Here is a 12,078-nt window from a genome sequence, read left to right on the forward strand (position 1 = left end):
AATGTATGTCATATAAAATATTTTCACCCCACCCAGTATTGTAATCAAAATTGACCAGAAAGCATGTAGTCCTTGGCTCAGATAGTGTAGTCTGGGCTCAATAGCATCTCATTAGTGTGCAAGATCTTGAGAATCACCTGTACATGTGATGGAAGAATGCACTGTACATGTGATGGAAGAATGCACTGTACATGCAGAGGGTTACAATTCTATTGAATTGGGGATAGTTTAACCAAAATATGCCACAAGACCTAGAATTGCCTTATGTGTATCCCACAAAAAAGGTTCACTGTTATAACATAACGTTTTTGATGAATTTCGGCAAAATTTCTCAACTTCCCATGGAAAATGTCCGGAAGAAATCTGGAAGTTTACCAGAAAGTTTCCGACCCTTTGCAACCCTAAATGCGGGTCCCTCAGATCAGATGACATACCCCTTCACAGCTAAGTGACAGACTGTGACTCCTACGGACCAACACACCGCAAACTGACAGCCATACTACATTAGGCCAAAGAGAGCTCAGCTAACATATTCTTACTGATGCTAACAAACTGACAGCCATACGACATTAGGCCAAAGAGAGCTCAGCTAACATATTCTTACTGATGCTAACAAACTGACAGCCATACGACATTAGGCCAAAGAGAGCTCAGCTAACATATTCTTACTGATGCTAACAAACTGACAGCTATACTACATTAGGCCAAAGAGAGCTCAGCTAACATATTCTTACTGATGCTAACAAACTGACAGCCATACTACATTAGGCCAAAGAGAGCTCAGCTAACATATTCTTACTGATGCTAACAAACTGACAGCCATACGACATTAGGCCAAAGAGAGCTCAGCTAACATATTCTTACTGATGCTAACAAACTGACAGCCATACTACATTAGGCCAAAGAGAGCTCAGCTAACATATTCTTACTGATGCTAACAAACTGACAGCCATACTACATTAGGCCAAAGAGAGCTCAGCTAACATATTCTTACTGATGCTAACAAACTGACAGCCATACTACATTAGGCCAAAGAGAGCTCAGCTAACATATTCTTACTGATGCTAACAAACTGACAGCTATACTACATTAGGCCAAAGAGAGCTCAGCTAACATATTCTTACTGATGCTAACAAACTGACAGCTATACTACATTAGGCCAAAGAGAGCTCAGCTAACATATTCTTACTGATGCTAACAAACTGACAGCCATACTACATTAGGCCAAAGAGAGCTCAGCTAACATATTCTTACTGATGCTAACAAACTGACAGCCATACGACATTAGGCCAAAGAGAGCTCAGCTAACATATTCTTACTGATGCTAACAAACTGACAGCCATACTACATTAGGCCAAAGAGAGCTCAGCTAACATATTCTTACTGATGCTAACAAACTGACAGCCATACTACATTAGGCCAAAGAGAGCTCAGCTAACATATTCTTACTGATGCTAACAAACTGACAGCCATACGACATTAGGCCAAAGAGAGCTCAGCTAACATATTCTTACTGATGCTAACAACCTGACAGCCATACGACATTAGGCCAAAGAGAGCTCAGCTAACATATTCTTACTGATGCTAACAACCTGACAGCCATACTACATTAGGCCAAAGAGAGCTCAGCTAACATATTCTTACTGATGCTAACAACCTGACAGCCATACTACATTAGGCCAAAGAGAGCTCAGCTAACATATTCTTACTTATGCTAACAAACTGCCATATCCTGCTGCCTCAGTCACATCAACAAATCCCCCAGTATTCATATGAGGGAAAGAAATGAGGTCTAACGAGTTAAACTGTGACTGTGGAGTCCGTGGTCTGAGTCAGCAGTAATATTTGGCAGAAGGAGACAGGGGGGACTGGTAATGGCAACGTAGGGCTTGATCTGTTCCCGCTCTAATAGGCCATGGCCTCAGGGGTCCAAGTCAGTCACACAGGTTTTCCCTATGAGGAGGTTCATCCATCTCTCTGCTGTACAGAGACATCCCTCTCCCTACAGTACAGTTGTGGCCAAAAGTTGAGAATGACACAAATATTAATTTCCACAACGTTTGCCGTTTCAGTGTCTTTAGATATTTTGTCAAATGTTACTATGGAATACTGAAGTATAATAACAAGCATTTCATAAGTGTCAACGGCTTTTATTGACAATTACATGAAGTTGATGCAAAGAGTCAATATTTTGCAGTGTTGACCCTTCTTTTTCAAGACCTCTGCAATCTGCCCTGGCGTGCTGTCAATTAACTTCTGGGCCACATCCTGACTGATGGCAGCCCATTCTTGCATAATTATTGCTTGGAGTTTGTGGGTTTTTGTTTGTCCACCCGCCTCTTGAGGATTGACCACAAGTTCTCAATGGGATTAAGGTCTGGGGAGTTTCCTGGTCATGGACCCAAAATATCGATGTTTTCTTCCCCGAGCCACTTAGTTATCACCTTTGCCTTATGGCAAGGTGCTCCATCATGCTGGAAAAGGCACTGTTCATCACCAAACTGTTCCTGGATGGTTGGGAGAAGTTGCTCTTGGAGGATGTGTTGGTACCATTCTTTATTCATGACTGTGTTCTTTGGCAAAATTGTGAGTGAGCCCACTCCCTTGGCTGAGAAGCAACCCAACACATGAATGGTCTCAGGATGCTTTACTGTTGGCATGACACAGGACTGATGGTAGCGCTCAGCCTGTCTTCTCCAGACAAGCTTTTTTCCGGATGCCCCAAACAATCAGAAAGGGCATTCATCAGAGAAAATGACTTTACCCCAGTCCTCAGCAGTCCAATCTCTGTACCTTTTGCAGAATATCAGTCTGTCCCTGATGTTTTTCGTGGAGAGAAGTGGCTTCTTTGCTGCCCCTCTTGACACCAGGCCATCCTCCAAAAGTCTTCACCTCACTGTGCGTGCAGATGCACTCACACCTGCCTGCTGCCATTCCTGAGCAAGCTCTGTACTGGTGTTGCCCCGATCCCGCAGCTGAATCAACTTTAGGAGACGGTGCTGGTGCTTGCTGGACTTTCTTGGGCGCCCTGAAGCCTTATTCACAACAATTGAACCGCTCTCCTTGAAGTTCTTGATGATCCGATAAATGGTTGATTTAGGTGCAATATCTGGCAGCAATATCCTTGCCTGTGAAGCCCTTTTTGTGCAAAGCAATGATGACGGCACGTGTTTCCTTGCAGTTAACCATGGATGACAGAGGAAGAACAATGATGCCTCTCTCTCTCTATACAGTTTTTCCCCATCCCTCCATTCCTCTCCCTCTATACAGTTTTCCCCCATCCCTCCATTCCTCCCTCATGACAGTTTTCCCTCATCCCTCCATTCCTCTCCCTCTATACAGTTTTTCCCCATCCCTCCATTCCTCTATACAGTTTTCCCCCATCCCTCCATTCCTCTATACAGTTTTCCCCCATCCCTCCATTCCTCTATACAGTTTCCCCCATCCCTCCATTCCTCTATACAGTTTTCCCTCATCCCTCCATTCCTCTATACAGTTTTCCCCCATTCCTCTATACAGTTTTCCCCCATCCCTCCATTCCTCTATACAGTTTTCCCTCATCCCTCCATTCCTCTATACAGTTTTCCCCCATCCCTCCATTCCTCTATACAGTTTTCCCCCATCCCTCCATTCCTCTATACAGTTTTCCCCCATCCCTCCATTCCTCTATACAGTTTTCCCCCATCCCTCCATTCCTCTATACAGTTTTCCCCCATCCCTCCATTCCTCTCCCTCTATACAGTTTCCCCCATCCCTCCATTCATCTATACAGTTTTTCCCCATCCCTCCATCCCTCTCCCTCTATACAGTTTTTCCCCATCCCTCCATTCCTCTCCCTCTATACAGTTTTCCCCATCCCTCCATTCCTCTCCCTCTATACAGTTTTTCCCCATCCCTCCATCCCTCTCCCTCTATACAGTTTTTCCCCATCCCTCCATCCCTCTCCCTCTATACAGTTTTTCCCCATCTCTCCATCCCTCTCCCTCTATACAGTTTTCCCCCATCCCTCCATTCCTCTCCCTCTATACAGTTTTCCCCATCCCTCCATCCCTCTCCCTCTATACAGTTTTTCCCCATCCCTCCATCCCTCTCCCTCTATACAGTTTTCCCCCATCCCTCCATTCCTCTCCCTCTATACAGTTTTTACCCATCCATCCATCCCTCTCCCTCTATACAGTTTTCCCCATCCCTCCATCCCTCTCCCTCTATACAGTTTTCCCCATCCCTCCATTCCTCTCCCTCTATACAGTTTTCCCCATCCCTCCATTCCCCTCTCTCTCTATACAGTTTTCCCCCCCATCCCCCATTCCTCATCCCTCTCTCTATACAGTTTCCCCCATCCCTCCATTCCCTCTCTCTCTATACAGTTTCCCCTCCATCCCTCCAGTTTTCCCCATCCCTCTCCTCTATACAGTTTTTCCCCATCCCTCCATTCCCCTCTCTCTCTATAAAGTTTTCCCCATCCCTCCATCCTCCTCTATACAGTTTTTCCCCATCTCTCCATCCCTCTCCCTCTATACAGTTTTTCCCCATCCCTCCATTCCTCTCCCTCTATACAGTTTTTACCCATCCATCCATTCCTCTCCCTCTATATAGTTTTACCCCATCCCCCCATTCATCTCTCCATACAGTTTCCCCCAACCCTCCATCCCTCTCTCCATACAGTTTTCCCCATCCCTCCATTCCTCTCTCTCTATACAGTTTTTCCCCCAACCCTCCATTCTCCTCTCTCTCTATAAATGTTTTCCTCCATCCCTCCATTCCTCTCTCTCTATAAATGTTTTCCCCCAACCCTCCATTCTCCTCTCTTTCTATAAATGTTTTCCTCCATCCCTCCATTCTGCTCTCTCTATACAGTTTTTCCCCCAACCCTCCATTCTCCTCTCTCTCTATAAATGTTTTCCATCCATCCCTCCAGTTTTCCTCTCTCTCTCTATACAGTTTTCCCCCAACCCTCCAGTTTTCATCCCTCCATTCCTCTGTAAGTTTTTCCCTCCATCCCCTCCATTCTCCTCTCAGTTTTCCCCTCTATACAGTTTTCCCCCATCCCCCCCCCCTCTCCCTCTATACAGTTTTCCCCCATCCCTCCATTCCTCTCCCTCTATACAGTTTTTCCCCATCCCTCCACCCTCCAGTTTTTCTCCCTCTCTCTGTAAATGTTTTCCTCCATCCCTCCATTCCTCTCTCTATACAGTTTTCCCCCATCCCTCATTCCATTCCTCTATACAGTTTTCCCCCATCCCTCCATTCCTCCCTCTATACAGTTTTCCCCATCCCTCCATCTCTATACAGTTTTCCCCATCCCTCCATCCCTCCTCTATACAGTTTTCCCCATCCCTCCATTCCTCTCCCTCTATACAGTTTTCCCCATCCCTCCATTCCTCTCTCTCTATACAGTTTTCCCCATCCCTCCATCCCTCTATAAAGTTTTTCCCCATCCCTCCATTCCCCTCCCTCTATACAGTTTTCCCCATCCCTCCATCCCTCTCCCTCTATACAGTTTTTCCCCCATCCCTCCATTCCCCTCTCCCTCTATACAGTTTTTCCCCATCCCTCCATTCCTCTCCTCTATACAGTTTTCCCCATCCCTCCATTCCTCTCCTCTATACTGTTTTTTTTCCCCATCCCTCCATTCCTCTCCCTCTATACAGTTTTTCCCCCAACCCTCCATTCTCCCTCTCCTCTATAAATGTTTTCCTCCATCCCTCTCTCCCTCTATACAGTTTTTCCCCATCCCTCCCTCTCCCTCTATACAGTTTTCCCCCATCCATCCATTCTCTCCCTCTATACAGTTTTTCCCCATTCAGTTTTCCCCATCCTCCATTCCTCCCTCATACAGTTTTCCCCATCCCTCTATACAGTTTTTCCCCATCCCTCCATCCCTCTCCCTCTATACAGTTTTTCCCCATCCCTCCATTCCTCTCCCTCTATACAGTTTTCCCCATCCCTCCATTCCCTCTCCCTCTATACAGTTTTCCCCCATCCCTCCATTCCTCTCCCTCTATACAGTTTTCCCCATCCCTCCATTCCTCTCCCTCTATACAGTTTTCCCCCATCCCTCCATCCTCTCCTCTCTATAGTTTTCCCCCCCCATTCCATTCCTCTCCATACAGTTTTCCCCCATCCCTCCATTCCTCTCTCATACAGTTTTCCCCAACCCTCCATCCTCTCTCTCTATACAGTTTTCCCCCATCCCTCCATTCCTCTCTCTCTATACAGTTTTCCCCATCCCTCCATTCTCTCCTCTATACAGTTTTCCCCCATCCCTCCATTCTCCTCTCTCTCTATACAGTTTTCCTCCATCCCTCCATTCTCTCTCTCTATACAGTTTTCCCCCATCCCTCCATCCCTCTCTCTATACAGTTTTCCCCATCCCTCCATTCCTCTCTCTATACAGTTTTCCCCCAACCCTCCATTCTCCTCTCTCTCTAAATGTTTTCCCCATCCCTCCATTCCCTCTCTCTATAACAGTTTTCCCCCATCCCTCCATTCCTCTATACAGTTTTTCCCCATCCCTCCATTCCTCTATACAGTTTTCCCCATCCCTCCATTCCTCTATACAGTTTTCCCCCATCCCTCCATTCCTCTATACAGTTTTCCCCATCCCTCCATTCCTCTCTCATACAGTTTTCCCCATCCCTCCATTCCCCTCTCCATACAGTTTTCCCCATCCCTCCATCCTCCTCTATACAGTTTTCCCCCATCCCTCCAGTTTTTCCTCTCCCTCTATACAGTTTTTCCCCCCTCCATCCCTCCTCTCCTCTATACAGTTTTTCCCCCATCCCTCCATTCTCCCTCTATACAGTTTTTCCCCATCCCTCCATCCCTCTCCCTCTATACAGTTTTCCCCATCCCTCCATCCCTCTCCCTCTATACAGTTTTCCCCATCCTCCATTCCTCTCCCTCTATACAGTTTTCCCCATCCCTCCATCCCCTCCCTCTATACAGTTTTTTCCCCATCCCTCCATCCCTCTCCCTCTATACAGTTTTTTCCCCATCCCTCCATTCCTCTCTCCTCTATACAGTTTTTCCCCATCCCTCCAGTTTCCCCCTCTCCATCTATCAGTTTTTCCCCAACCCTCCATACAGTTTTCCCCATCCCTCCATTCCTCTCTCTCTATAACAGTTTTCCCCCAACCCTCCATTCTCTCTCTCTATAAATGTTTTCCCCATCCCTCCATTCCTCTCCCTCTATACAGTTTTTCCCCATCCCTCCATTCCTCTCTCTCTATACAGTTTTTCCCCATCCCTCCATTCCTCTCCCTCTATACAGTTTTTCCCCCATCCCTCCATTCCTCTCTCTCATAAAGTTTTCCTCCATCCCTCCATTCTCTCTCCATACAGTTTTCCCCCATCCCTCCATTCCCTCTCTCTATACAGTTTTCCCCCAACCCTCCATTCTCTCTCTCTCTATAAATGTTTTCCTCCATCCCTCCATTCTCTCTCTCTCTATAAGTTTTCCCCCATCCCTCCATCCCTCTCTCCTCTATAAATTTTCCCCATCCCTCCATTCCTCTCTCTCCATACAGTTTTCCCCATCCCTCCATTCCTCTCTCTCTATACAGTTTTTTCCCCATCCCTCCATTCCTCTCTCTCTATAAATGTTTTCCTCCATCCATCCATTCTGCTCTCTCTACACAGTTTTCCCCATCCCTCCATTCCTCTCTCTCTATACAGTTTTTCCCCCAACCCTCCATTCTCCTCTCTCTCTATAAATGTTTTCCTCCATCCCTCCATTCTGCTCTCTCTATACAGTTTTTCCCCCAACCCTCCATTCTCCTCTCTCTGTAAATTTTTTCCTCCATCCCTCCATTCTGCTCTCTCTATACAGTTTTTCCCCCAACCCTCCATTCTCCTCTCTCTCTATAAATGTTTTCCTCCACCCTCCAGTTTTCTCCCTCCATTCCTCCCCTATTACAGTTTTTCCTCCCTCTCCCCCAGTTTTCATCCATTCTCTATTCAGTTTTCCCCCATCCCTCCATTCCTCCCTCATACAGTTTTCCCCATCCCTCCATCCCTCTCTCCTATACAGTTTTCCCCATCCCTCCATTCCTCTCTCCTCTATACAGTTTTTCCCCATCCCTCCATTCCTCTCCTCTATACAATGTTTTCCCCATCCCTCCATTCCTCTCTTTCTATACAGTTTTTCCCCCAACCCTCCATTCTCCTCTCTCTCTGTAAATGTTTTCCTCCATCCCTCCATTCTGCTCTCTCTATACAGTTTTCCCCCAACCCTCCATTCTCCTCTCTCTCTATAAATGTTTTCCCCCAACCCTCCATTCTCCTCTCTCTGTAAATGTTTTCCTCCATCCCTCCATTCTCCTCTCTCTCTATAACTGTTTTCCCCATCCCCCCATTCCTCTCTCCATACAGTTTTCCCCCATCCCTCCATTCCCTCTCTCTATACAGTTTTCCCCATCCCTCCATTCCTCTCTCTCTATAACTGTTTTCCCCCATCCCTCCATTCCTCTCCCTCTAAACAGTTTTACCCCATCCCCCCATCCCTCTCTCCATACAGTTTTCCCCATCCCTCCATTCCTCTCTCTCTATAACTGTTTTCCCCCATCCCTCCATTCCTCTCCCTCTAAACAGTTTTACCCCATCCCCCCATTCCTCTCTCCATACAGTTTCCCCCAACCCTCCATTCCTCTCTTACAATTTTTTCCCCATCCCTCCATTCTCTCCTCTATACAGTTTTCCCCATCCCTCCATTCCTCTCCCTCTATACAGTTTTCCCCATCCCTCCATTCCTCCAGTTTTTCCCCATCCCTCCATTCCTGCCTATACAGTTTTCCCCCCTCCATTCCTCTCCTCTATACAGTTTTCCCCATCCTCCATTCCCTCTATACAGTTTTCCCCATCCCTCCACCCCTCTCCCTCTATACAGTTTTTCCCCATCCCTCCACCCCTCTCCCTCTATACAGTTTTTCCCCATCTCTCCATCCCTCTCCCTCTATACAGTTTTTCCCCATCCCTCCACCCCTCTCCCTCTATACAGTTTTTCCCCATCCCTCCATCCCCCTCCCTCTATACAGTTTTTCCCCATCCCTCCACCCCTCTCCCTCTATACAGTTTTTCCCCATCCCTCCACCCCTCTCCCTCTATACAGTTTTTCCCCATCTCTCCATCCCTCTCCCTCTATACAGTTTTTCCCCATCCCCATCCCCCTCATACAGTTTTTTCCCCATCCCTCCCATTCCCTCTCCCTCTATACAGTTTTTACCCATCCTCCATTCCTCTCCCTCTATACAGTTTTTCCCCCATCCCTCCATTCCTCTCTCTCTATACAGTTTTCCCCATCCCTCCATTCCTCTCTCTATACAGTTTTTCCCCATCCCTCCATTCCTCTCTCTCTATACAGTTTTCCTCCATCCCTCCATCCCTCTCTCTCTATACAGTTTTTCCCCATCCCTCCATTCCTCTCTCTATACAGTTTTTCCCCATCCCTCCATTCCTCTCTCTATACAGTTTTCCCCCAACCCTCCATCTCCTCTCTCTCTATACAGTTTTCCCCATCCCTCCATTCCCTCTCTCTATAACAGTTTTCCCCATCCCCCATTCCTCTCTCTCTATACAGTTTCCCCCAACCCTCCATCCCTCTCTCCTCTATAAAGTTTTCCTCCATCCCTCCATTCTCTCTCTCTATACAGTTTTTCCCCCAACCCTCCATTCTCCTCTCTCTCTGTAAATGTTTTCATCCATCCCTCCATTCCTCTCTCTCTATACAGTTTTCCCCATCCCTCCATCCCTCTCTCCATACAGTTTTCCCCATCCCTCCATTCCTCTCTCCTATACAGTTTTCCCCATCCCTCCATTCCTCTCTCTCTATACATGTTTTCCCCATCCCTCCATTCCCTCTCTCTCATACAGTTTTCCCCATCCTCCATTCCTCTCTCTCTATACAGTTTTCCCCATCCTCCATCCCTCTCCTCTATACAGTTTTCCCCCATCCCTCCATTCCTCTCCCTCTATACAGTTTTCCCCATCCCTCCATCCCTCTCTCTCTATACAGTTTTCCCCATCTCCTCCCTCTCTCTCTATACAGTTTTTCCCCATCCCTCCACCCTCTCTCTCTCTATACAGTTTTTTCCCCATCCCTCCATTCCTCTCCCTCTATACAGTTTTTACCCATCCATCCATTCCTCTCTCTCTATAAAGTTTTACCCCATCCCTCCATTCCTCTCTCTCCATACAGTTTCCCCCATCCCTCCATCCCTCTCTCCATACAGTTTTCCCCATCCCTCCATTCCTCTCTCTCTATACAGTTTTCCCCATCCCTCCATTCCTCTCTCTCTATACAGTTTTCCCCATCCCTCCATTCCTCTCTCTCTATACAGTTTTCCCCCAACCCTCCATTCTCCTCTCTCTCTGTAAATGTTTTCATCCATCCCTCCATTCCTCTCTCTCTATACAGTTTCCCCCATCCCTCCATCCCTCTCTCCATACAGTTTTCCCCATCCCTCCATTCCTCTCTCTCTATACAGTTTTCCCCCCAACCCTCCATTCTCCTCTCTATCTGTAAATGTTTTCCTCCATCCCTCCATTCCTCTCTCTCCATACAGTTTTCCCCATCCCTCCATTCCTCTCTCTCTATACAGTTTTTTCCCCATCCCTCCATCCCTCTCCTCTATACAGTTTTCCCCATCCCTCCATCCCTCTCTCTATACAGTTTTCCCCCATCCCTCCATTCCTCTCTCTCTATACAGTTTTCCCCATCCCTCCATTCCTCTCTCTCTATACAGTTTTTCCCCCAACCCTCCATTCTCCTCTCTCTCTGTAAATGTTTTCCTCCATCCCTCCATTCCTCTCTCTCTATACAGTTTTCCCCCATCCCTCCATTCCTCTATACAGTTTTCCCCATCCCTCCATTCCTCTCCCTCTATACAGTTTTCCCCCATCCCTCCATTCCTCTCTCTCTATACAGTTTTTTCCCCATCCCTCCATCCCTCTCCTCTATACAGTTTTTCCCCATCCCTCCATTCCTCTCCCTCTATACAGTTTTCCCCATCCCTCCATTCTCCTCTCCTCTATACAGTTTCCCCATCCATCCATTCCCTCCAGTTTTACCCCATCTCTCTCCATACAGTTTTCCCCATCCCTCCATTCTCTCTCTCTATACAGTTTTTCCCCAACCCTCCATTCTCTATACAGTTTTTCCCCCAACCCTCCATTCTCCTCTCTCTCTATAAATGTTTTCCTCCATCCCTCCATTCTGCTCTCTCTATACAGTTTTTCCCCCAACCCTCCATTCTCCTCACTCTGTAAATTTTTTCCTCCATCCCTCCATTCTGCTCTCTCTATACAGTTTTTCCCCCAACCCTCCATTCTCCTCTCTCTCTATAAATGTTTTCCTCCATCCCTCCATTCCTCTCTCTATACAGTTTTCCCCCATCCCTCCATTCCTCTATTCAGTTTTCCCCCATCCCTCCATTCCTCCCTCATTACAGTTCCCTCATCACTCCATCCCTCTCCCTCTATACAGTTTTCCCCCATCCCTCCATTCCTCTATTCAGTTTTCCCCCATCCCTCCATTCCTCCTCTATTAGTTTTTCCCCATCCCTCCATTCTCCCTCTCTCTATAAATGTTTTCCTCCATCCCTCCACCCCTCTCTCTTTATACAGTTTTCCCCATCCCTCCATCCCTCTCCCTCTATAACAGTTTTCCCCCCCATCCCTCCATTCCCCATCCCTCTCTCCTCTATACAGTTTTCCCCCATCCCTCCATTCCATCCCTCCATTCTCTATACAGTTTTCCCCATCCCTCCATTCCTCTCCCTCTATACAGTTTTCCCCCATCCCTCCATTCCTCTATACAGTTTTTACCCATCCATCCATTCCTCTCCCTCTATATAGTTTTACCCCATTCCTCTCTCCATACAGTTTTCCCCATCCCTCCATTCTGCTCTCTCTATACAGTTTTCCCCCAACCCTCCATTCCTCTCTCTCTATACAGTTTTCCTCCATCCCTCCATTCTGCTCTCTCTATACAGTTTTTCCCCAACCCCCATTCTCCTCTCTCTCTGTAAATGTTTTCCCCCATCCCTCCATTCCTCTCCCTCTAAACAGTTTTCCCCCATC

At 47.0% G+C, this 12,078-nt stretch overlaps 1 protein-coding gene across 1 annotated transcript in view; it reads right to left on the reverse strand.

Annotated features, from left to right (window-relative positions):
• Window positions 1-12,078, reverse strand: part of LOC118378972 (mitogen-activated protein kinase kinase kinase kinase 3-like) — a 97,902-nt gene that overhangs the window by 18,442 nt on the left and 67,382 nt on the right. The gene's annotated exons all lie outside the window — the stretch shown is intronic.

This window comes from Oncorhynchus keta, chromosome 36 (genome assembly GCF_023373465.1).
Source record: "Oncorhynchus keta strain PuntledgeMale-10-30-2019 chromosome 36, Oket_V2, whole genome shotgun sequence".
Classification (NCBI taxonomy): Eukaryota; Metazoa; Chordata; class Actinopteri; order Salmoniformes; family Salmonidae; genus Oncorhynchus; species Oncorhynchus keta.